Genomic DNA, 26,530 nt, shown 5'->3' with positions numbered 1-26,530 from the left:
GCCGCACACCTTTTCCGGTGCTCACCGCACGACATATGAATAAACCTTTGTACTGTGGTTGGACGACACAACCTACAAACGCAGTCCCCTCTGTCATCTTTAGTTAGCGAGCTGGAACCGACTGCAACGCTGACAGTTGTTACGCCGCAATTGCTTAAAGCCCTCCAAGACATCTCGACTAGTGCTTCTGAACCACCGACCAGCACTGAGACAATTGCTGGCCCTTAGCAGCCATGTAGGCCAGCCTGCAGCTGTCTGTCCAACTTCATTCGCCGAACTGTTTGCTGCCTGATACCCGCAGCTGTCTCCCATCTTGAACTCTTTTGCAGAAACTGCAAAGTGCCCTGAAACCAACTCGACCCAGGAGCACACGATGCACCCAGGGACATCATTTGGCCAAAATGTCAGGGGTAGCGGAAGTAACATCACATGACCCTTGACTTCTGATGACATCACAGGAAGTGATGTAATTTGACCCCACCCCGAAGTGACATCACAGGAAGCGATGGAGCACGGCCTTTCACCCCTTGAAAAAACAGGAAGTGGCATTACATAGCTTTGTTCCTAAGTACACTACGAAAAGTATGGTTATGATATCACTGTAATGTGTTACACATTTTATACAAGAATGGATCACCATGTGTACCATTAATATCAGTGTGTATAGGCCCATATTACCAAAATACTGTGAATGCAAGCAGACCTCCAAGGCCAAATAATGATGATTTGTTATTATATAGCCCTTACTCTTAAGCGCTGTATATAGAACAAATATTCATCCAATATCACCCAATCTGTGTTGGTGCTTATTTATCTACCACAGAAGGATGAAAGGCTGAGTTGACCGTGGCGGGATTCGAGCCTGCAACCTGCAGATCACACACACATTGCAGCATCTAGCACTCAGCCCACTGAGTTATTTTACCGGCTATAGCTATCTTACCGGCTATAGAAAAATGAGCAGTTACATGTCTGAATGTTCTCAAAGTCAGACAGCAAATTACACTCTGCAGTGGATACCATTAAACTGGTAACTGACATTTAACAGCAGGCAAGTTCAACTGCAGGTCCGGTGCAATGTTGGCCACACGTAGAGCCTGAGTGGATCTACATATCAGGCTTCAGAGGTTGGCAAAATACATACCATTGGGAGAGTTCATAACTGTGTATTAAAGAATTTAGAGTATCGCAGGGAAAGCAGAACACTCACACGGCATCCCGTAGTCTGGGCGCTTGTTACCTCATACATGCCAACGAACATCCTGAACAGCATGCCATGGAGATAGGAAGGATAGACACATTACAACAAAGCATTAATTGTGGCACAATAAAATCAAAGCCCACTTTATGTGCTATGGTCAAACATTTCTACTCTCTACACAAGCTTTTAGGCACAGAGATTTTGTCAAGTGACCGAGGACACTGAGATGGAATGTCTTGTGATGATCCTAATAGAGACAATGGCAGGAAAAAAACCCTGCTATAACTGCATCTTATGAAAAGCAAAATACATAGTCCGAAATGGATGCTTATTCTACTCTAATTGTGTTTTGGAAGTTTGTGTCTGCATTGTGAATTTGAGGTGTTTAAGAACAGACTAAATCAGTGACTCACCAACTGAAGTGTGCCTGAAATAAACCTTTAATGAGTCTAGCAATTATTGTATAGAATACCATAAATACAAATAATTATTTGTTATTCCTATTCTCTCTTATTTAGGGTCACTGCTCAAAGTGTTACACTTGTGGAACCCCCCGAATTTTTAAGAGGCCTGAACAAGAAAGCCAGCTACTCCATAAACAAAGAGCCACGTGGCGCTGTCCACAACCTAGGAAGTTCAATTTTGTTTGTTTTTTCTAATTAATTTCTCTTTAGGGACAGCAAGGGAGACCACAGGAGTAGCACGGGAGACCTCAGGGATTGCAGGGGAAACCCCAAGCAACCCCCAAATGACAAGGCTCGATGCATCCCCAGAAGCGGGAGGGCCAAACTTTCCCCCTGCCATGGCCAGCCTAATTAACTCACAAAGGCTCCATGGATCTGTCCTTTCCTTTTGTAGGGGCCTGCAGCTGGTGGCAGCGACTAACATAATTAACATACTAATAGAGTGTACTTCAAACAGGCCCACATGGGGCCTGGCTGCAGAGGTTAAAGCGGGAGACAGGAACCCTAACAACCTTTCATATGCACTGTGTCATCCTGACGCCAGCTCCTGCCTCTCAGTATCGATTGACAGTGAACTTTCATGTCTGGGACTGCATTTTTACAGTAGTTAACCCCTCAGGGAGACCCCATTAATAAGGTACGAGCATGCGGTTTACAGGAGCCAGAAAGTCTTGTCTTGCCAGAACTTCTGCTTTAATCATGAACCACAGAGAGCTTCATTAACCAGAGAGGCCCTTGATTCACAACAAACAGGAAGATGGGTGGGACTTAGTATTACATGTTTTCACCCCTTTACATTTTCTGTTGCAAAGCCTCTTGTTATGAACTCACTCATACAGGGGATTGTTGATGGGGACGCAGAATTGGTTCATCAAGGTAGGCGTAGCCTACACAAATCCCTGTGGTCCATTTGGCTTTAAAAGTGGACCATGTCCCTCTTTTGGCAGATCATCTGAAGGCTTCATCAGAAGTAGAAAGAAGAACTCAGCATTGGACCCTCCCTGAATGCACAGTCTGCCTTACATCTTCCGCCAGAGAAGGAAGGCCAGGACCTCCAAGAGGGTGAAGCAAGATTCCTCCCCTAAACATCTCCCAGGGAGCAGATGGAGATACTGAATCCAGAGGACCCTCCAGCAGCTCCAGAACCGGTACCCAGCCAGCACACAGCATGCCCTGCTAGGCTCTGCAGCAGGATTTCTAGGAGGGAAGTGACAGGGAGTCTCTGAACCAGAAACCCAGGACAAGGCACACTTCTCAACTTTGGGCCATCCAGCCTTAAAGGATGATACCAGCCCAGTGAAGAAGCTAGGAGAAGTGCATTGACGAGCATCTACCGACATCCAGTTTAAAGGACATTCTTGCGCCATTCGAGTCCCCCGAGCTGGAACCGACTGCAACGCTGACAGTTGTTACGCCGCAATCGCTTAAAGCCCTCCAAGACATCTCGACTAGTGCTTCTGAACCACCGACCAGCACTGAGACAATTGCTGGCCCTTAGCAGCCATGTAGGCCAGCCTGCAGCTGTCTGTCCAACTTCATTCGCCGAACTGTTTGCTACCTGATACCCGCAGCTGTCTCCCATCTTGAACTCTTTTGCAGAAACTGCAAAGTGCCCTGAAACCAACTCGACCCAGTCAACCACCAAGAACACCTTCATCACAAGGTACATTGTGGTTATGTCCCCATGGTCCTTCTCCAAAGGCCCCTATAGACATTTTAAGACCCATTGCTCCATTTGTGCTAAAACCAAGTATCCTTGAACTGTTGCTTGTATTTACTATACTGACTACCCTTCTGTCAGTATCCAGAGTGCATCCCTTTACTTCTTTATTTTTTTAACTTATTTCTTTATTTGATTAGGGCCAAAAGCCCAAGGGCATCAGGGCACTGAACATAAACACAAAGTCTTCAAATGACGGGACAAACATAGACTAAAGCTAATGGTTAAGGCAGCAGGGGAGCAGGATAAGTACAAGAAATGTATTCAAATGGCGTTTTCAAATGTTTTCTGATCACCAGATAGTGAGCTTCCAGATGCAACTTGGTGGGTAAAGAGTTCCATGTCTGAGCAGCCTGGACGACAAAAAAGCGTCCACGGCCCAAAGATCTTCTGGCCCTAGGGATGATTAGCAGTCCTTGCATACTACAGCGAAGTTGCCTTAGAGGACTGTATTGCCACATGTGTACCTTAAGATAGATAGGGGCATTGCCATAAATACATCTGTGGGTTAACGAGAGCTTTGCATTTTTATCTTGCTGGGACAGGAAGCCAATGCAGCCTTTTTCTTGCCTGCGAAATATGCTCTTATTATGGAATATCATAAATAATACTAACAGCCTCACTTGTATGTTTTTGCTGTTGCCCAAAAGAAGGGTGTTACAGTAATACAGGCCAGGCATAATGATTGCTCGAACTAAGACTTGGCAGTTTTTCTGAGATAAGAAAGGCTTAATATGTCTCAGCACTTTTAGATGGTATTGTGAACTATTAACCACTCTGTCGACATGGGCATCTTTGAAACTGTCTGGCCTCTGCATTCCTTTACAGAGTGGGTTGTATTTCGTAGTGTTAATAGAATTGTCTGTTGTGAAAATAATAAAGTAGATAGTTGTATACAACCTTGTCTGCATAGTCCCTTTCATCATTGGGGAATAATTGTATTTTCACTGTATTGCAACTAACCAATGATCCACAACCTTTCGGAGATAAATCTGCCATTCCGTCCACGTTACCAAAATTGGACAAGGAGGTTTATAATTTTCTTGTGTTTCCAAGTCGTTCAGATCCCTTCTGGTGTGCTAGTCGTGGGGCTGATTGATGGTTTAGAAACCGATATTCATTCCTGGACCACTAGTGCCCCGGAGGTTGATTCAACACATTGGTGGCAGGTGGCCGGATCTAGTTGGAGCCTTGCGTACTGCTTAGTCACCCAACGATAAAGGTTCTGTTGCAAGCAATGTTTAGAACACTGCTAGTTATTTGTAATAATCATGGATCTTGACACTGTGAAAGGCATGACCAAGGATGTCCTGCGCATCCTATGTCAAGAGCGGGGACTTCCCCACAGCACTAATGTTAATAGACCTGAGTTGCTGGCCACCCTCCAAGCTTGGGTAGAAGTGAGGGAAGTTGGGGAGAAGACCCCAGGGGATGGGTACGACCCTGTTTTTCCGAATGAAGTAGACCTTTTTGGAGGGGTAGTGGAAGATGACGAGGAACACTGCATGAGCAATGTTTCTCGCCAACCATCCCTCCGGTGGGCAAGCGTGGTTTCTCAACACTCTAGAGTGTTTGCGAGGTTACGGGCTACTGCACCATCATGCAGATCCAAGGCGTTGGCATAGTCTTTACATGGCCCTGTAATCGTTCCGGCTGTTAACAATGTAGCAGCTAGACAGCTCTTGTTAGAGGAGAGGAGACTAGTGCAAGAGGGACATAAACAGCAGGACAAGGTCACCATAGAGCTGCGCAATCTGGCACTCGAAGAGAGGAAAGAGGCCAATAGATTCACTTCTAAGGTAGTGGCTCAAACCAGAGTGCCCGCATAATCCCCGGTGGCACATCCCCAAAGACTTAGTGTAGGCTTATGAAGTGGAGAAGGACATTTTTGACTGATTTGAAGTGCTTCAGCATGATTTTCAGCTACAGGTGGTGGACATGGTACTGTGGGGTGCAGTTCTGATGAGTCGTTTAATGACACCAGAGACAGTTGCAATTCTTCTGTAAACTCCTCAGGAAAGACCCATTTATGAGAGCATGAAGGCGGCCCTCCTCAGGAAGTTCTGTAAAACCCCAGAACACTATCCCAAGAGCTTCAGAGAGTTTGGAAAGAAAAGTGGGCAGGCATTTGAAGCATTCACAAACTTGTTGTTGAAATATCCAAGTGGGTGGGTGTCTGGTAACAAAGTTGACACATTTAAAGGGTTGTACAATTTGATTGTGTGTGAGCATGTATTGAAGAATTGTGAGGTGGACCTACACCAGCATCTTGTGGACAAGACTATTACAAATGCTGCCGATGGGTATGTAGGTACTCGAGTCCACAAAAAGTCTCAGGCAAACACACCTAAACCACAAGAGAAATCTTCAGACAAAAATGTTAACAAGGATGGGAAGGGCAAAGGTCCGACCAATTCCTCTTCGAAGTCAGGTCTCAAAAAGACTGAAGGGAAATCCCAAAACTTTAGTTCAGCCGTACGCACCGATAAGAAGAGCACAGGCACCCCTAACACTGGGACACCTAGATTCTAACTACCTAAAGGTGGTTTTGTGTGTAAGGTGCTGGGCCATAGGAAGGGAGATCCTGCTTGCAAGGGCTTACACAAGCAAGCCATTAGTTTGGGCCTCCTAGAGGGGGACTTCTCACTAGGCCAACGAGTGGCCGAATGTGGACTGGTAACACTGAATGGGAATGTACTGGGTCTCCAGAAGAGATCTCAGTTCCCAATAATACTGAACTCTGTTTAGAAAATGTGTGTATCAATGGACACAAAACACCTGCGGTCTGAGACCCCGCAGCTGGACTCACCCGGCAGTGGGTGCAGCCAGGCCAGTATATTGATGGGACTGATTGTAGCATCAGTGGATTTGACGGAAAGAGTATGTTCCCCTTTGCGATAGTAGAGATCAGCTGGCGATGTGAAATGACCCAGCACTTTTGTAGCAGTGAAAGGCTCATCCCTGTGCCATGTCTGTTTGGTAATGAGCCTCCTGGCCCGAGATAGTCACAGTGGCTACCCGATCAAGGACCAAAGAGGTCGCCAGATTGAACCCACCCAGAGCCTTAGGGCCAGAGTGCTTCCGCAGGGCTTGTTGGAGGGACCGGCATGGCCAGTAGACCCTGGTCCAGTTCCACAGACTGCTGAGTTGTCTAATCCAGTGGGAGAGAGTCCAGTAGCCACTGAGGACCCTACTTTGGTAGCAGGGGACTCTGTGACCTCAGAGTTGCCTAGCGCAGCAAGGAACTTGAGGTGGAGGACCAAGTGAGTGCAGATCCGAAAGGTCTGCCGAAGCTGGCGAGTTTGCATCAGCTGGGGTTCCAAGATCAGACTGACTTCTGTAAAGCCCAGAAGGGGTGTCCCACTCTGGTGGGCCAGTGGAAGCAGGCGGAGGAGCACATTTAGGTTGACGCTCCTGGACTGTTTAAGGTTTACTGGGAGGATGGACTCCTGTACAGTGAGCCAAAAGACTCTGAGGGTGAGGGCAACAGAAGGTTGGTGATTCCCCAATGCCACAGAAAGTTGCTTTTGGATTTGGCTCACCGAATTCCTTTAGCGATCACTTGGGAATGACTAGAAATCAGACTGGTTGTCTGCACACTTTTACTGGCTGCAGTTCGGCATAAAAGCTAAGGAATGTGTCCGGTCCTGCCCAACTTGTCAAGCTTCTGCCAAGTCAAGTGGTGCCACAAAGGACCCCTTAATTCCACTACTAGTGGTTGGGCGGCCTGTTGAGAGGATAGGCATGGACATTGTGTGTCCTTTAGATCCTTAAACCAGCTCAGGGAACAGATACAGCTTGGTGGTGGTAGACCATGCCACAAGGTACCCTGTGACTGTCCCTCTGAGGAGCATCAAAGCCCCAGTGGTTGCAAAGGCTCTGATTGGGACATTCTGCTGTGTTGGATTGCTCAAGAAAGTCATTTGTGACAGGCGATCAAACTTCATGAAGCGTATATTAGAGCCATGTGGGAAGAGTGTGGAGTCACCTACCGGTTCTCTACATCCTTCCATCTACAAACGAACTGGCTTGGTGAGGGGTTCAACAAGCAAGACCCTGAAAGGAATGATGGAGTGCCTAAGGAGAAAACTGGATATTCTCCTGCCATGTCTACTTTTCCCCTCCAGTGTGGTGCCACCGAACGGAGTAGGGTTTAGCCCCTTTTGGAAACCCTGTATGAGGTCCCCTCAGTCTAGTGAAAGAGGGAGGGGAGGGCAACCCCTCGTCCCCTATGCAGGATGTGGTGGACTATGCACTTAGCCTTTGGTCTAAAATGGCAAAGTACATGGAACAGTCAACGAAAAACCTAAAGGCCAGTCAGGAGCTGATGATGCACTCGCACAACCAGGAGGCCATAGTGACAGTCTGTTCTCCAGGCCAGTGGGTGTGAATTATGTAGCCTGTCAAACACACCGCCCTTCAGGACAAGTGGATTGGGCTTACTTTGTGCTGGAAAAAGTCAGTGAGGTCAATTATCTTATTGAAGTGAAAGGACCTAAAGAGATGTGCAGGGTTTTTCACGTCAACCGGCTAAAATCCCTATTATTGCCAGGATGACTTGGTCATGGCATTACTGACAGATGGAGAGACTGAATAGGAGACTGATCCCCTCCCAGACCTCCTGGATGCTTCCACCAGGGAAGGAAGGCCAAGATCTCTAAAAGGGAAGCAAGATCTTCCCCTAAACAACTCCCAAGGAACCGAGGGAGATACCGAATCCCGAGGACAATCCAGCAGCTCCAGAACCGGTACCCAGCCAACACTCATCGTTCCCTGCTAAGCTCTACAACAAGCTTCCTAGGTGGGAAGGGCCAGAGAGTCTCTGAACCCGAAACCCAGGACAAGGCAGCTGACTGCAACATACTCCTCAGCTTTGGGCCGTCCGCCTTAAAGGACTACACAAGCCCAGCGAAGAAGCTAGGAGAAGTGTATCGACTACCATCTACCAACATCTGCTTTAAAGGAGATTTTTGAGCCAGATGAGTCCCTCGAGCTGCAACTTACTGCAATGCTGACCGCTGTTACGCCACAGTCGCTTAAAGCCATCCAAGACATCTTGACCAGTGCTTCAGAACCGCAGACCAGCACAGAGACAACGATTCCTGACCCCAAGCCGCCGTGTAGGCCAGCCTGCAGCCATTCGTCCAGCTTCACTCACCAAACTATTTGCTTCCTGATACCTGGCATCTGTCACACCTACAGCACAAGGTACATTGTTGTTCTGTCCCTCAGGTCATTTCCCGAAAGCCCCTAGAAATATTTTAAGACCCATTGCTCTCTTTCTGCTGAAGCTAAGTATCCTTGAACTGTTGCGATTATTTACTATACGGACAACCCTCCTGTCAGAATCCAGAGTGCATCCCTTTTCCTTCTTGGAAACTGTCTATCCACTGCATTCATTTGCGGGGTGGGTTGTATTTCGTAGTGTTACTTGAACTGTCTGTTGTCATTATAAGAAAGTAGATATTTGTATACAACCTTGTCTGGATAGTCCCTTTTATCGTTGGGTAATAATTTTATTTTGCTGTGTTGCAACTAACCAACGATGCCCGACCTTCCGGATATAAGCCTGCAGTTCTATCCACATTACCAACATTGGACAAAGAGGTTTATAATGTGCTTCTGTTTCAAATCTGATCCCTTCTGGTGTAGGGCTGACTGATGGTTTAGAACCCGATATTAATCCCTGAACCACAGGTGCCCCGGAAGTTGCTTCGTCACACTTGGTCTTTCCATTGTCTTTTAATATGTCCTTTTATTATCAGCTGTTTGTGCTTGACATGTTGTTACTCTAGCAATTCTTATATAGGCAGCCAGTCTTATTATGTAATTTGTGCACTTTTCAAATCATCTTTATAACCCATAGTATTATTTTAGCTATTGAAACCTCAACATTAACAAATATAGTTATCAAACAGAGCCAGTGAGATATGTGGTCAAGTACCTATAATTGAAGTATAGATACCTATCCCAGTTTAACCAGAGGGTGTGATCCTGGGCTAGTCACATAATTTCACTATGCCTTATCTGCTAGCATTAGGAATCCCTGGAGGTGATTGAATTTGCAGTGTAAGCTATTCAAAAAAGCCCCAGGCATGATTTACAACTATAGTGCACCTTTGATTAAGCCGACAATCATTGCTTGTGCATAGTGAAAATATGTACTTTCTTGCAGGATATTCACCATAAAAATAAACATATGTTGTTTCCAAACATCTGTGGATCACCATGAGGTATTGTGCTTACATTTCCAGTTGGTGTTACTGAGCGTGAGAAGAGTTTCAGTAAACTATAGCAGATACAAGTACGGTATTTGGTTCTTGTTATATTTTCAAACGAGAACGAACTCATCTGAAAAAACAAAATAGACCTTTCAGCAGCGATCAACACTTCAAAAATCTGCTTTATTTAGACAATGAACTTATACATGATAATGAACGTTTTTACTTTTGCAATATTTACTTTGCTGTGGATATTTATTAATTTTAAGTACTTAATTACACGTTAATAAAACCAGGTTTTGTTTTTGCTGCACTGATTTTAGAATGTTGAGTCGGGTTGCTGTGCAGATTTGCTGTATGGGGTGCATTCTAGTATTTCACCCTGGCCGCTACATTATCTAGGAACTGCCCAGAATCCACCCTCTTCACTGCTTCGGTAGATGACAAAATGAAGTGGCCAACAACCTCGCCTTGCCGCGGTGGGTCACAGCAATTCCACTTACAATCATCAAGGGTGGTGTATGCCCCTTTAAGCACTTTGTGACAAGTTAGGTCACGAGGCATGAAGGAATAAAGGGAGGGTGCCCATGCCACGTGGTTAGTGAGCACGTGGACCTCGCAGCCAGCAGCACTGTCTCTGTGCCTTTGTTCTACAGGTGGGTAGGCCTCACAGGGGATGAGACGATACGCATCATACTGGCAATGAGGCAGATTTCATGCTGGATGGAATCTACGTGGTCGTGAACACGCTGTCCCTCTGCCAAATATCCCTTATTAAGTGCGTGCCGTGCGCCCGAGGAATCCCTCACTCCAGGCGCAGCGTCAGATGCGTGAGAGTGGCGTGAAGAGCCCGACCTGGTGAGACGTTTGGCCCTGATACTCCCAGGCTGCCGGTGGTGTGACCGCACGCTGTGCGCATTCTAAGCTCTGCACGTCCAACTGACTTGGTGTATGCGACAAAAAGTAAAAAAAAGAGGTACGCAACACACTCCCGAACACCCCCGCTGCCAGCGTGCGCCTACAAGGCATATTTGAACAGACTCAACAGTGCCTACAAGGCATATTTGATAAGACTCAACACACGTTTGTTGGGCACACCATTCTATGGACACACTTCCTGGCCACATAAAGGAAAAAAAAAGGCAGCAAGGATAGGAACAGTAGAAAGCCACCTCACATATTGGAAACAGAATTTGCAGCTCCCACTATAAGTGCCTCTGCACCCTACATCCAGACACAGGGTAACCAACTTTATGCAGTGTCCTGCACTGTACTACCAAGCACAACCATTTCAACAACACAGTCCACAGATCCTTCACAGAGTGCTTGTGTGTCCTGCCTTCCCAGGCCCACGTATGTGTAGTGTGACGAGTGTCAGCTGTACAACCAAAGCCTAGCAGGTCTCACGACCAGGAGAGCTGTTGTGTTTCTGGCTCGTTGTCACGCTACATCCAGCATTAAAAAATGGAGGATGATGCTGGAGGCGCACCTGCGGGTGGCAGGGTTCAACGTCCATCCATGTGTCTCTTGCCCCTGCAAAAATGTGATGTATCTAGAGCCCCATCAGCCCTAGGCCCTAGGTGATCTGCCTCGGTGAAGCGCCTGGAGATCATCTTAGTAGCAACATGGGAGGAAAATTAAAATACGAAGAAATCTGTTAAGCTTTACTCGGCCTGTCCTGCCGTTTCCAACATCTTCGAGACTGCGACCTGCCGGCAGAGAATTTAATGCAGTCCAAGGCGGCGCTCCACTAGTATTTTGCACCTATGGAAAATCTTGATTTTGAGAGGTCCCTTATGAAGAACGCTCTGCAGAAAGAAGGGGAATCCCTTGGCTCGTATCATTGCAGACTGAGGCGGATGGCCACGACATCTGCATGGCCAGATGAGGAACATGAGCTGCATCGACAAATAATTCAAGGATGTTCACCCATTAAACTAAGACGGCAAATACTGCGTGAACCTGGTATAACCGTAGTCCACATCCTAGAACTTAACAGCTCCCATGAATTGGCAGATGTCAGGGCGGATAAGATATGCGCCGCCATGAAGTTGACCCAGATGGAAGAGGCCTGCGCCATAGGTCATCAAACTGTTATGCAAAACAAACATCCACCGTAACAAGAGGGATGGGCAAGGAAATGAGATAACCCGTTTCCCGACTCGGGCTACGACGTGCCCCATTCCAACGATTGGCTGGAAATAGGTCACATTTGAGGGAGATGTGGGATAATTAACCATTTTGGCCGAGTCTGCGATGCACCTGCACTGTCGACACACCAAAGAGGACAAGCTGGCGCGAGACAAACATCTCAGAAGCAGACGCAGAAGGTTGCAGTAGTTGAACAGCAGAACCCGGGCATAGAACAGCCTATAGAGGAAGAAACTGATGAAGATCTGTTTTTCATTTCCAGCATGTTCGAACTGAAAACCTCCCAACAACGCCAACCAACGTGTATGGTCCACATCTGCAACTCCCCAATCCCAATATTGATTGGCACTGGAGCATCCGTAAGCGTCATGGCAGACGAACACTACCGCAGGGTGACAGATATGATATGATATGATATGATATGGCATTTATAACGCGCCTATACACAAGTGTTTCGAGGCGCAACGAGGCAAGGGAGGGGGAACAGAGGGAAGACAGACAACAATCCTACTAGGCCAGGTGTGAATCAGATCGCGCAAGTACATGGGAGGGGGAAAGGGAAAAGTGCGTGGGGGAAGGGAGAGGGGAAAGTGCAGGACAGTGATAGTAGAATAAATAAGATAAATAAAACGGCTAGATGGTGGCAAGTGCAAGGTAAGAACAACATACGTGCTGGTGGGGGACTGTAGGGATACAGAGTAACAGTCCCCAGGTGCGGGGGTTGCCAGGGAGGCAGTGCAGGTGTGCCTGGGCCCGAGATCAGAACGGGTGGCCAAGTAACCGGTGCAGAGTCTGCCAGGCATTCAGCAGGGGAGAGGGGGAGAGAATGCAAAAGCAAAGAGGAAGGTTTTGAGGTGCTTCCGGAACTGGAGATGGTTCTCCTCAAGTTTCAGGGAGGCAGGAAGGCTGTTCCAGAGGGAGGCCTCTGCTGAAGAGAGAGATCTACCACCAACTCATTGCTTGGAGAAGCGACTAACCCTGAGGGAGTTGGAGGCGGAGGAGCGAAGAGCTTGAGAAGAGAAGATATTTGGGAAGAGAGAGTTGAAGGTCATGCGGCCCCAGGTCCCAGTAGGCCTTGTGGACAATGCAGAGGGTTTTGAACTTAATCCTCGCAGCCACTGGGAGCCAGTGCAGAGATTTCAGTCCCGGAGAGATACGATCCCTGGGCTTGAGACCAAGGACAAGTCTTGCAGTCCTGTTGTGGGTAAGTTGGAGAGGGCAGAGAGTAGAGGCAGGCAGATTTTGATAGAGGCTGTTACAATAGTCCAGTTTAGAGAGAACCAGGGCTCTGGAGACGGTGAGCTTCTGGGGGAAGGAGAGGATAGGAAGAATACCTCTGAGGAGGTGTAGCTGGTAGTGTGACTTCTTAGAGATGTCAGAGATGTGAGGAGAGAAGGAGTGTGTGGAGTCGAAGATGACCCAGAGGTTTTTAGCCTTGCAGGTGGGAGCAGGAAGAGTGCCAAGAGAGGCCGACAAGAGAGCTGCAGGGAGGGAGGGAGTGGGTGTGCCAATGGGTAAAATCTCAGTTTTGAGCAGTGAGGCAAAGGTCATTGGCGGCACACCACTCCTGGATAGCAGACAGACAGTCAGAGATGAGGGAATGAGAGGAGGAGGCTGAGGGTAGCCTGAAAATTAGCTGGGTATCATCGTGTAGCACTGAGAATTGGGGCAGAGAGCAGTGGTGTGGTTGGCTAGGAGTGCCAGTTATTGGTGGAACAACCAGGGAGAGAGGTTAGATCCATGGGGGACACCACAGGTAGAGAAAACGATATCAGAGAGGAAGGACCCAAGTTGGACCTTGGAGGATCGGTCGGAGAGAAAAGAGGTCAGCCACGCCAGAGCCTGACCAGTGATTCCCAGGTTATCACAGAGACGTTGAGCAGGATGGCATGGTTGACAGTATCAAAGGCAAAAGAGAGATCAAGCAAGATGAGGACGCACGGGGTGTTGGAGTCAAGGTTGGAGAGCAGGTCTTCACGGATGTTCAGGAGAGCAGTTTCCGTGCTCTGGCAGCTCTGAAGCCAGACTGATGGTCATGGAGACAACCAACAGATTCAGTGTGGAGATTAAGCTGGGAGATGGTCAGTTTCTCCAGGAGCTTGCCCAGGAAGGGAGTGATGGAGATAGGGTGATAATTAGCCAGGCAGGAGGGGTCGGCAGAGGGTTTCTTAAGAAGAGGGTGCACAAGGGAGTGCTTCAGGAGGGATGGGAAGACTCCAGTGGAGTGATTGCAGAAGTCAGCCTGGGCAGGAGCGAGGGAGTAGATGTGCTCCTTGATAGTTTTGGAGCAACAGGGGTGAAACTGTTTCGACGAGACTTTCATAGATCGGACTTGTCAAGAAACCGCGTCTGCAGAGAAGAGGGGAAAGGCAGAGAAGGGGGAGGCGGGGTTGCTGCAGAAGGGCCAGAGGAAGAGCAGGGAATGGAGGGAGGGAGGCGATAGGAGGAGAGTGAGAACAGGATGTCCTGTGTTTTTGAAATTAAGTGAGAAGCCAATGCCATGCATAGGGCCTGGGAAGGTACAGGAGAGATAGAGACTGCAGCAGGATTGGCTAGTTCCTTGCAGATTTTAAAGAGTTCAGCCGAGTTGTTAGTTGCCACAGAGATGCAGGCTTGGATATGAGCTCTCTTCCCCATCTCTGAAGGAGAAACAGGTACGGATATATACATTTTGAGGGAAGGTCAACTGTTGCTGGAGGGTGTCTTCATAGCACCTGTTCGACATGAGGATACCACCATCAAGGCAAGATATTTTGTCACCATGGTGAGCAAAGTCACATTACTAGGATGCGCTGCAGCAGAGGCTCTGCACATCGTGAACTTTGCTTTTGGAGTGTACGTATAGGACATTCAATCCCTGCTGCCTCGATAAGCAAAAGTGTTCACAGGCATAGGAAGATTCACAGGAGATCCAGTCTGCCTTCGCATTGACACAACTGTACAGCCGACAGCCTTAAAGAACAGATGAGTACCATTCCATTTAAAGGCAATGGTCGACAAAGAACTCGAGAACCTAGTCAACATGGACATCATCAAGGAGGTAGAAGGATCGGCCCCATTGGTCTTCCCAATGGTAATTGCCAACAAACCCAGACAACTGGACTCCATCTACATACGTGTGGATATGTGCCTCCAAAATAGAGCGATCAAAGGAGAAAGACACATCAACTCAACGCTTTATGACATTCTAGCTGACCTACAGGGGGGAAAATGTTTCTCAAAACTGGACTTAAGATCGGGATGTAACCAGCTGGTGTTAGACCCAGCCTCCCACTACATCACAACATTTACAACACACCCAGGCCTGTATAGATACAAGTGCCTCAACTTTGGCATTTCTCGGGCTGCTGAGGTGTTTCAGAACATGATCCACGGTGTGCTGGCAGGACTAAAGGGAGCCATCAATATGAGTGACTGCATCATGGTCTACTCCAGCTTGGAACAAAAACATTTAGAGAGGCTATGGAACGTCCTGTGGCGCATCCATCAGCTTGCTCTGCATCAAGATAAGTGCGCATTTTTGAAAAGGAAGATCGAATTCTTCTGATTCGTATTTCAGGAAAACAGGATCTCTCATGATCCAGCAAAAATAAAGGACATCCAGGAGGCCGGACCTCCTTCTACTGTTTCGGAAGTACGCAGCTTTCTCGGTGTGGTCACGTACTGCAGAAGATTCCTGCGTAACTTAGCTTCCCTGTCTGAGCCACTTTGTAATCTCAATAAGCTAGACTGCACCTGGAAATGGACCGCCGTGGAATACAGAGCTCCTTCGAGGAGATTAAGAATGCAATCACACCAAAAGACACCAGGCAATTCCTTAACCCGAATAGAAAGGCAGAAATCATTGTGGACGCCAGCCCATTTGGTCTTGGGGCAGTCCTAACGGAGCCTGGTTACTGTTGGAATGCCCGTTCCATTGTCTTTGCGAGTAGACCTCTCTCTGCCACTTAACAGAGGTACTTGCAGATTGAGCGCAAAGCTTTAGCCAAACTCTGGAGTTGCCGATACTTCCATTTTACACTGAGCACAAGCCCCTTCTCCTAATACTGGTTGGCTCATCCTCTAAGCCTCCTGCTCGGATTGAGAGGTGGCTGCTGCCCTGCAAGAATACGACCAGTGCTTTAGGTGGGCCGGGGCCTGCCGGGTCTGGGCCCCGGCAGTCTCCAAAAAGTGGGGCTGAGCCGGGGCCCTGCCGTGGCCCCCAGTCCCACTGCACGCAACATTGGTGGGATGCATTATCCCATCGCGGCCAGAGCCGCGACGGGAGATGCGCCTGCCATGAAGTCAGGCTAGCTGACAGAAGTGGCAGCCAACTGCAGCAATGCTGTGCCTGGCTGCCACTTCCGTCAGTTATAGTAACTGCCTTTGGTGACCCCTCGCGCGAGGGCTCACCAGAGGCAGTTACTGTCCCTTTGTTTCCCCAGGTCGCCAAGGCGTCTTTAACCCTCGGTGAACCTGGGGATTCCTTGAGGTTTATAAAAGATGGCTTGAAAAGTACACAATTCAAGCCATCTTTTATAAAGCTTTGCCGACGGACAATTTTGTCCGTAGTCAAAGCTTTATAAAAGATGGCTTGAATTGTGTATTTTCAGAGCCATCTTTTATAAACCCGAAAACATGGCCTGAAAACTAGGCAAACCGTTTGGTACAGACACAAATATATATGCATGTTATATATCTGTGTGCGTACCTTACTATGGTTTGTGTACTTTGCAGGCCATCTTTTCTAAACATAGAAATATGTAACATATGTAACATATTTCTATGTTTAGAAAAGATGGCCTGCAAAGTACACAAACCATAGTAAGGTACGCACACAGATATATAACATGCATATATATTTGTGTGCAGACCTTACGATTTGCGTGCTTTTTAGGCCACGCCCCTCCCAGAAGCCACGCCCCCAAATGAGGGCCCCCTCTCGATTTCTTACCCCACTTAAAGCCCTGAATACGACCTTGAGCTGGTGTACCACCTGGGGAACGCTAATGCTGCAGACTACCTCTCCCGACACCCCGTGGAGGCGAGACAACAGGAAGAAGATGAAGAAGGAAAGGAAACAGAGGAATTTCTGCATACCTTCCCGTCAGCAGCAAAGCCCACCTCGATGTCCCTCGGAGAGATACAGGAGGTGTTGTCAAATTATGAATGTTTCCAGCTATTGCAGTCAGCCGGGACTCTAGGAGAACAGATACGAGTCCTGGAGAAATAAAACAGGTGCTCACAGGACGCAAAAGAGTGCTTGAACAAATGTGGTATGTGCGCACCGAACTAACGTTTATGGACAACAGCCCGGTCCTCAGAGGGTCAAGAATGGTGAACCCCTCTAGATTAGAGCTGTGGGTGCTGGAACTTGCACACAGAGGACATCAAGGAGTGGCCAAAACAAAGGCTATGCTCCGGATGAAAGTCTGGTTTCCAGGCCTTGAAGCGAAAGTGGAGGATTTTGTTCACGCCTGTGTGTGGTGTCAAGCGGCACTGCCCCACTAGAAAGAATGCTACATCGAATCCATGGACAGGAGCAATGTTCCTCAGGGAAAAGTACACATGAATTTTGGATCAACCTGCTGAGACACCCATTTCATAGTTCTTGTAGACCAAAGGTCAAGAAACCCGGAAGTAGAGTTCATAGAATCCACCTCACTTGAAGATGTGATGCCTGTTCTAGAAACGGTATTTGCCACCCATGGACTCCCCTACGAAGTCTGCACAGACAATGCCCTGCCAATCCAAAGCAGAGGGTTCTCCGAATATCTCCAGTGCCTGGGAATATGGCACTGAATGAAGGCCATAGCCCAGAGCAAATGGTGAGGCGGAAAGGATGAGCACCCTCAATAAGTTATTCCGCATTGCACACAGACAGGCCGAGTTTAAACGGCTGGCCCTGTAGCAGTTTCTGTCGGAATATCATACCACTGCGCACTGCTCGACAGGGGTACAGCCGGTGGAAGCCCTCTTCCAGCGATGCCCGAGAGGACTATTGCCGGATCATTCAACCAGTAGTCCTGGTACAATAAATGAAGAACTGGTGCTCAAACAAAGGAAGAGAACAAATGAGAGCGAAAACATCAGAAGGGGGTTGTGAGATCAACACCTGGAGGTAGGAGACAAGGTGCTGATACGCTCCAGACATCTGAAAGGGAAAATGTCCTTAACCCACGAGCCTACCCCACCGGAGGTAATGAAGACAAAAGGAACTATGGTCACCGACTCTGATGGCCGAGCCACAGTAACAAGAAACTCCAGTTTCTTCCGAAGGATAGGCAGGACGACTGGAGATGGAAGTGATGACAATACAAACAGACCCATGAGACTGGTTCCCCCTTTGTCCAGTGATGATGATGACGGCCTAACAGATCAAGGAGTAGGGACGAGTTTGAGCGGAGAAGTGTTGGGGTGCAGAAGGCGCTACCCCATGAGTGACCGCTACGGGTAGCCAGACTACCTGAAGGACTTTGAGGTTAATCTCCCTTGATGGATGTGTTGTGGCAGTTGAATAAAGGTGTGTACTACAAATATGCTTATGTTACAAATTACTTGTTTTCACCAGTTGTGGGCCAAAATGGGAATGTTGTTTATGTCATTTAATTATGCAAAAGGAGAAGTGTGGTGTATGCCCCTTTAAGCGTCTCATGACGAGTTAGGTCAGGAAGCATGAAGGAATAAAGGGAGGACGCCTGTGTCACGTGGTTAGTGAGCACAGGGCACTCGCAGCCAGCAGCAATGGCTATATGTGTCTTTGTTCTACAGGTGGGTAGGCTCACCGGGGCGAGACCATACCTCACCACAATGCTTAGCCAATAGGTTCCAGGACAAAGTCCCGTTTTGTGGCAAACCGAAAATGAATCTTTTAATTTCTTTTCATTTTTTCTTTTTTTCGGTGTGCGCAGAGCATCTATCAGCTGATAGGACAGTACACTGCAAAGAGGAAACTGAAATACGACCAATAAAAGTATACCCTCTATTAAGTTGGAAAGAAATTAGGTTTTGAACTACAAGTGTGGCTGAAACCTATAAATTAGATGATTGAGGTCTTAAGACACGTGAAATGACTTTTAAGTCCACCACGGGCTCGGTGCAGTAAATTGTACATGGCATGCAGGCTTTTACTGGAAGCGGGGTGATTTATGGCAGTCTGGAAGCTAGCGGGGTTCCACGGGCTGCCCGCAAAGAGGAGAAACAAGAGAGCAAATGTCAGCACACCCGGCCCGCTGCTTACTGCATGTTACAAGCGACCCAGTTCAAAAGAGCAGGGCGGCGCGGTGAGAGCATTTACACCTCTAAGGAACTGACTTGGGAAAGCGGGGAGGGGCTTGTTGTTTTAACATCGTCGTCTCTGTAGCAGAACATGCATCAGCAGAAAAGAAGCCCGCCACCCGGCCTTTATAATACACAGTGTTAAGTATGTTTTTTTTGTAAAAAGAGGCCTGATTTTCTTCGGCTTCAGCTGGCTGGAAGGTTTATGGATGTATGCAGCTCGTATGCATTTTTTTGACGTCGAGACTGGGCTGGAGACGTGTTGGCCGACAGGAGACTGGAAATGAAATTGCAATATTTCAGAACGTGTCATAAATCTTGCTGCACGTCCAGCCACTGCTCTGGAGTTATTGCTTGTGCAATCTTTCCCCGGCTGACCAATCATGTCTGCCCAATCATGGCTGCGTGAGCTGACTGTCAAGACTGCACGTCATATTTAAATTGATATACATTAGCACATTGATTACTGCTTAGGCTGCAGAGCTGGGGAACGCCAGTATTAACCTCCTGCATGTGGACAGCCGGCCTACATGAATCAGAGACATGTGGATAAGCCGGTTATTCCCCATATCGGAGTCCCACAGGCAGGGGCGTTGCTCGTGGCTAGAGCTCATGACAAGTTTAGATGTCACATAACTATATCATATGAACTAACGCGTCGCGTTGTGCTTTGGAGCGTTGATATTGCATGCTATACTGCTCATACTCATTTGGAAGTACTGCGCTAACATGTAGCTATGCCGCCACTCCAAAGTGTGAACATTCATCTCATAGTGCTATGTAATACTTTGAGGTTATATAAGACAAAGGAAAGCCTTTTGACAGGACAGCCAAAGACTTTATGTGGATTGAGAAATTGTCTTTAAGCAGCAGCTGGAGAGCTCCCCGTTTGCCACATTAGCCATACAGTCACTTGCTGCTGGTTGTTGAGCTGACAAACTGACAGGGGATAGCTAGTGGGCTTCAAAGGTGGTGGGATGTAATAACTTTAAATATACAATGTAGCGAACAAGCTTGAACTTGACCAGGAGGGTGGGGGGGTATTAAAAAATAACCAGAAAACTGCATATGTTTCTTAGTGATCTAATGGGCTACTGAATACTGTACCGCTAATAAGCTGTGGACAGAGACAGGCAGGCGGGATACAAATAGCCAAATAACATAACATACATGTGTTCAAAGATCATCATGGGGCTTTCCTCATCAATATATGCCAGTGTTACACCCACTGTCACCTTGGTGTGCCCAAAGACAATGTTGAGAGTCCCCTGCCACATAATATGCTAGCTTGCCACTGTATATTACAAGGCTTTCCTCATCCATATATGCCAGTGTTGTACCCATCATCACCTTGGCATGCCCAAAGACACTTTTGTGGGTCCTCAACCATATAGTATGCTAGCATTGCCACTGGAAACATTTTGATGCTACTTGAGGCCAAAGTTTATCATGAGGCTTGCCTCTTAATAGACATGACTGTTGCACCCATCAACAACTTGGCATGCCAAACCACACTTTTGAGTACCCAACTACATATTATGCTAGCCACTGCAAAAGATGTTCATGCTAATTGTGCCCAAATACCATCATGAGGCTTTCCTCATCAATATATGCAAGTGTTGCACCCACTATCGCCTTGGCATGCCCAAAGACACTTTTGTGAGTCCCCAACCATATAGTATGCTAGCAATGCCACTGGAAACATTTGCGATGCTACTTGAGCCCAAAGTTTATCATGAGACTTGGCTCTTAATAGACGCCACTGTTGCACTCAACAACAACTTGGCATGCCCAACCACACTTTTGAGTACCCAACTACATATTATGCTAGCCACTGCAAAAGATGTTCATGCTAATTGTGCCCAAATACCATCATGAGGCTTTCCTCATCAATATATGCAAGTGTTGCACCCACTATCGCCTTGGCGTGCCCAAAGAGACTTTTGTGAGTACCCAACCATATAATACGCTAGATTTTCCAGTGGAAACATTGTCCATTCTACTTGTGCCGAAATACCATCACAAGGCTTTCCTCATCCATATATGCCAGTGTTGTACCCATCTTCACCTTGGCATGCACAAAGACACTTTTGTGGGTCCCCAACCATATAGTATGCTAGCATTGCCACTGGAAACATTTTGATGCTACTTGAGCCCAAAGTTTATCATGAGGCTTGCCTCTTAATAGACATGACTGTTGCACCCATCAACAACTTGGCATGCCAAACCACACTTTTGAGTACCCAACTACATATTATGCTAGCCACTGCAAAAGATGTTCATGCTAATTGTGCCCAAATACCATCATGAGGCTTTCCTCATCAATATATGCAAGTGTTGCACCCACTATCGCCTTGGCATGCCCAAAGACACTTTTGTGAGTCCCCAACCATATAGTATGCTAGCAATGCCACTGGAAACATTTTCGATGCTACTTGAGCCCAAAGTTTATCATGAGACTTGGCTCTTAATTGACGCCACTGTTGCACCCATCAACAACTTGGCATGCCCAACCACAATTATGAGTACCCAACCACATATTATGCTAGCATTGCCACTGCAAAAGATGTTCATGCTACTTGTGCCCAAGAACCATCATGAGGCTTTCCTCATTAATATATGCAAGTGTTGCACCCACTATCACCTTGGTGTGCCCAAAGACAATTCTGTGAGTCTGCCACCCCATAATATGCTAGCATTTCCACTGCAAATATTTTTCATGCTAATTGTGCCCACATACCATCATGAGGCTTGGCTCATCAATGTACGCCAGTGTTGCATCAACTATCAACTTGGCGTATATCCCTTGAAGGCAGTTTTTAACACTTTAAAGGAGTACTGAATGTCATCAATTAACTGGACGCTCAGTTCATATAAATAAATTGATTTGGTGTCTGAACTCCCCGTCGTGCTATGCTGCTGCACTCCATTGAGCATAGTAACCAGGACGTATGTACAGTTAACTATCCCATAAAGACCAATTTCTCTTAAGGACCTTAATTGCACCACATGCTAGACAAAAACATTCAGTATAAAAATGTTTCTGGAAAAGCAGAGGTTGCTGATTGGCTCATCTCCTTAAAATGAGCACCACCATCTACAAATCACAATCCCCAAATCTCCCAGAAACAAATAGATTCACCTACCCGTCCTTTATAATACACAGTGTTAATTATGATTTTTTTGTAAAAAGAGGCCTGATTTTATTCGGCTTCAGCTGGCTGGAAGGTTTATGGATGTATGCAGCTCCTATGCATTTTTTTGATGTCGGGACTGGGATTGGACGTGTTGGCTGCCAGGAGACTGGAAATAAAATTGCAATATTTCAGAATGGGCCTCATTACGAGTTTGGAGGTAGCCATGCCATTTTTAGCGGCATGGCTACCCCCAAACTCAGGTCCGGGTCCCGCAAAAGGGAACTTACAGGGCCATTCCGACCTTGGAGGGCCTGGTCATTCCCTTTCGCGGGACCCGGACCTGGTACGTCCCCATTACCAATTGAGCCCTCATAGGGCTCAATGGTAATGGGGAGGATGCTAACAACAGGCCTGTTAATGACAGGCCCATTGTTAGCATCCTGGACTGCTAGCGGGTCCCGCTCTGCACGTCTGGTCTGGCCAGGCATCCAGAGCGGGACCCGCTGCAGACCTCGTAATGTGGTGGCCCCAAATGAACGGTGCTGGTCCTTTACCAGCACCGTTCATTCTGCGGCTGCCAGCTTCTTAATGAGGCCCAATGTGTCATAAATCTTGCTGCAAGTCCTGCCACTACTATGGAGTTATTGCTTGTGCAATCTTTCCGGGCTGACCAATCATGGCTGCCCAATCGTGGCTGCGTGAGTTAACTGTCAAAAACTGCACGTCTAATTTAAATTGATATTTAAAGCACATTGTTTACTGCTTAGGCTGCAGAGCTGGGGAACGCCAGTATTAACCTCCTGCATGTGGACAGCCGGGTCTGCATGATTCGAAGACATGTGGACACACCGCTTATTCCCCATTTCGGAGTCCCACAGGCCGGGGCGTTGCAAGGTTTGTAAAAGATCCGGGGCTAGAGCCCATGACAAGTTTAGATGTCACATAACTATATCATTTGAACGCATGCGTCGCATTGTGCTTTTGAGGTTTAATATTGCATGCTATACTGCTCATACTCATTTGGAAGTACTGCGCTAACACGTAGCTATACTGCCACTCCAAAATGTGAACATTCATCCAATAGTGCTAGGTAATACTTCAAGGTTAGATAAGACAAAGAAAAGACTTTTGACAGGACAGCCAAAGACTTTCTGTGGATTGAGATATTTTCTTTAAGCAGCAGCTGGAGAGCTCCCCGTTTGCCACATTAGCCATACAGTCACTTGCTGCTGGTTGTTGATCTGACAAAATGACAGGTGGTAGCTAGTGGGCTTACAAAGTGGTGGGATGTAATAACTTTAATTATACAATGTAGCGAGCAAGATTGAACTTGACCTGGATGGTACGGGGGAGGGGTTATTCAAAAATAACCAGAAAACTACATAAGTTTCTTAGTGATCTAATGGGCTACTGAATACTGTACTGCTAATAAGCTGTGGATAGCAACAAGCAGGCGAGATACAAATAGCCAATATAACGTAACATACATGTGTTCAAAGACCATCATGGGGCTTTCCTCATCAATATATGCCAGTGTTACACCCACTATCATCCTGGTGTGCCCAAAAACAATTTTGAGAGTCCCCTGCCACATAATATGCTAGCATGCCACTGTATATTACAAGGCTTTCCTCATCCATATATGCCAGTGTTGTACCCATCTTCACCTTGGCATGCCCAAAGACACTTTTGTGGGTCCCCAACCATATAGTATGCTAGCATTGCCACTGGAAACATTTCGATGCTACTTGAGGCCAAAGTTTATCATGAGGCTTGCCTCTTAATAGACATGACTGTTGCACCCATCAACAACTTGGTATGCCCAACCAAAATTTTGAGTACCCAACCACATATTATCCTAGCATTGCCACTGCAAAAGATGTTCATGCTACTTGTGACCAAATACCATCATGAGGCTTTCCTCATCAATATATGCAAGTCTTGCACCCACTATCACCTTGGCGTGCCCAAAGAGACTTTTGTGAGTACCCAACCATAAAATATGCTAGATTTGCTACTGGAAACATTGTCCATGCTACTTGCGTCCAAATACCATCATGAGGCTTTCTTCATCAATATATGCAAGTGTTGCACCAACTATCAGCTTGGTGTGCCCAAAGACAATTTTGAGAGTCCCCTGCCACATAATATGCTAGCATTGCCACTGTATATTGAGAGGCTTTCCTCGTCCATATATGCCAGTGTTGTACCTATCATCACCTTGGCATGCCCAAAGACACTTTTGTGAGTCCCCAACCATATAGTATGCTAGCATTGCCACTGGAAACATTTTCAATGCTACTTGAGCCCAAAGTTTATCATGAGAATTGGCTCTTAATAGACGCCACTGTTGCACTCAACAACAACTTGGCATGCCCAACCACACTTTTGAGTACCCAACTACATATCATGCTAGCCACTGCAAAAGATGTTCATGCTAATTGTGCCCAAATACCATCATGAGGCTTTCCTCATCAATATATGCAAGTGTTGCATCCACTATCGCCTTGGCGTGCCCAAAGAGACTTTTGTGAGTACCCAACCATATAATACGCTAGATTTGCCAGTGGAAACATTGTCCTTTCTACTTGTGCCGAAATACCATCACAAGGCTTTCCTCATCAATACATGCCAGTGTTGCACCCATTATCACCTTGGCATGCACAAAGACACTTTTGTGGGTCCCCAACCATATAGTATGTTAGCATTGCCACTGGAAACATTTTGATGCTACTTGAGCCCAAAGTTTATCATGAGGCTTGCCTCTTAATAGACATGACTGTTGCACCCATCAACAACTTGGCATGCCAAACCAAACTTTTGAGTACCCAACTACATATTATGCTAGCCACTGCAAAAGATGTTCATGCTAATTGTGCCCAAAAACCATCATGAGGCTTTCCTCATCAATATATGCAAGTGTTGCACCCACTATCGCCTTGGCATGCCCAAAGACACTTTTGTGAGTCCCCAACCATATAGTATGCTAGCAATGCCACTGGAAACATTTTCGATGCTACTTGAGCCCAAAGTTTATCATGAGACTTGGCTCTTAATTGACGCCACTGTTGCACTCATCAACAACTTGGCATGCCCAACCACACTTTTGAGTACCCAACTACATATTATGCTAGCCACTGCAAAAGATGTTCATGCTAATTGTGCCGAAATACCATCACAAGGCTTTCCTCATCAATATATGCCAGTGTTGCACCCATTATCACCTTGGTGTGCCCAAAGACAATTTTGTGATTCTGCCACCACATAATATGCTAGCATTGCCATTGCAAATATTTGTCATGCTAATTGTGCCCGCATACCATCATGAGGCTTGGCTCATCAATGTTCGGCACTGTTGCATCGACAAATCAACTTGGCGTATATCCCTTGAAGGAAGTTCTTAACACTTTAAAGGAGTACTGAATGTCTTCAATTAACTGGACGCTCAGTTTATATAAACAAATAGATCTGGTGTCTAAACTCCCCCGTCGTGCTATGCTGCTGCACTCCATTGATCATTGTAACCAGGATTTATGTACAGTTAACTGGCCCAAAAAGACCAATTTCTCTTAAGGACCTTAATTGCGCCATGTGCTAGACAAAAGTATTCAGTACAAAAATGCTTCTGGAAAAGCAGAGATTGCGGATTGGCTCATCTCCCTAAAATGAGCACCATCATCTACAAATCACAATCCCCAAATCTCCCAGAAACAAATAGATTCACCTACACATTATTAAAAGACATACAACCAGCCTGAAACTTAAGAACATACCCACCAAATCACAAATAGAATACAAAAATACTTAAGGGCTGACGTGCAGGTGATCCTGCAATATGGATCCAATACTGAACACACACAGTACCTGGAAACATTTTATTCTGAATGTTTAAGTCTTAAGAAAAAAGGATATGGTGATTATCAGAAATCTCAGAAATTGGTATAAACATACTGAAATCGGTATGTTACAACACACAGATCTCCACAGCAGCCACTCAATCTGCTGAGCTACCCCATTCGTTTCACTCTCTCCTGAGCTCCAAGATATAGATGCAGGCTTGAAAGCTATCATTGGAACTCCTTTGGTTGTAGAAGGGGTGAAAGGAGGTGTTGCCCAGTGCAGTTTGTTTGTTAAAACAAACAAAGAAGGCCTAATTTAAGGACCTTGTTAGGTCAATGTCAGTCTTTTGCATGAAGCATAAGTGATGAGTCAGTAAAGCATTTCATTCAGATTCACAAATATGATGAATCCTCTGGGTTATTAAACAAATATAAAATTCCTATAAGCCTCAGACTGAGGCTCGAAAATAGTTGCATAATTCACCTTCAGATTAACTTCTTTTCACTGCAGGCGCCTCAATTTAAAGCTAATTGGAGGTA

The sequence above is a fragment of the Ambystoma mexicanum genome, chromosome 5p (assembly GCF_040938575.1).
Source record: "Ambystoma mexicanum isolate Mex_15411 chromosome 5p, UKY_AmexF1_1, whole genome shotgun sequence".
NCBI classification, from domain to species: Eukaryota; Metazoa; Chordata; class Amphibia; order Caudata; family Ambystomatidae; genus Ambystoma; species Ambystoma mexicanum.
The sequence above is the reverse complement of the archived record's forward strand: the minus strand, read 5'-3'. Positions refer to the sequence as shown.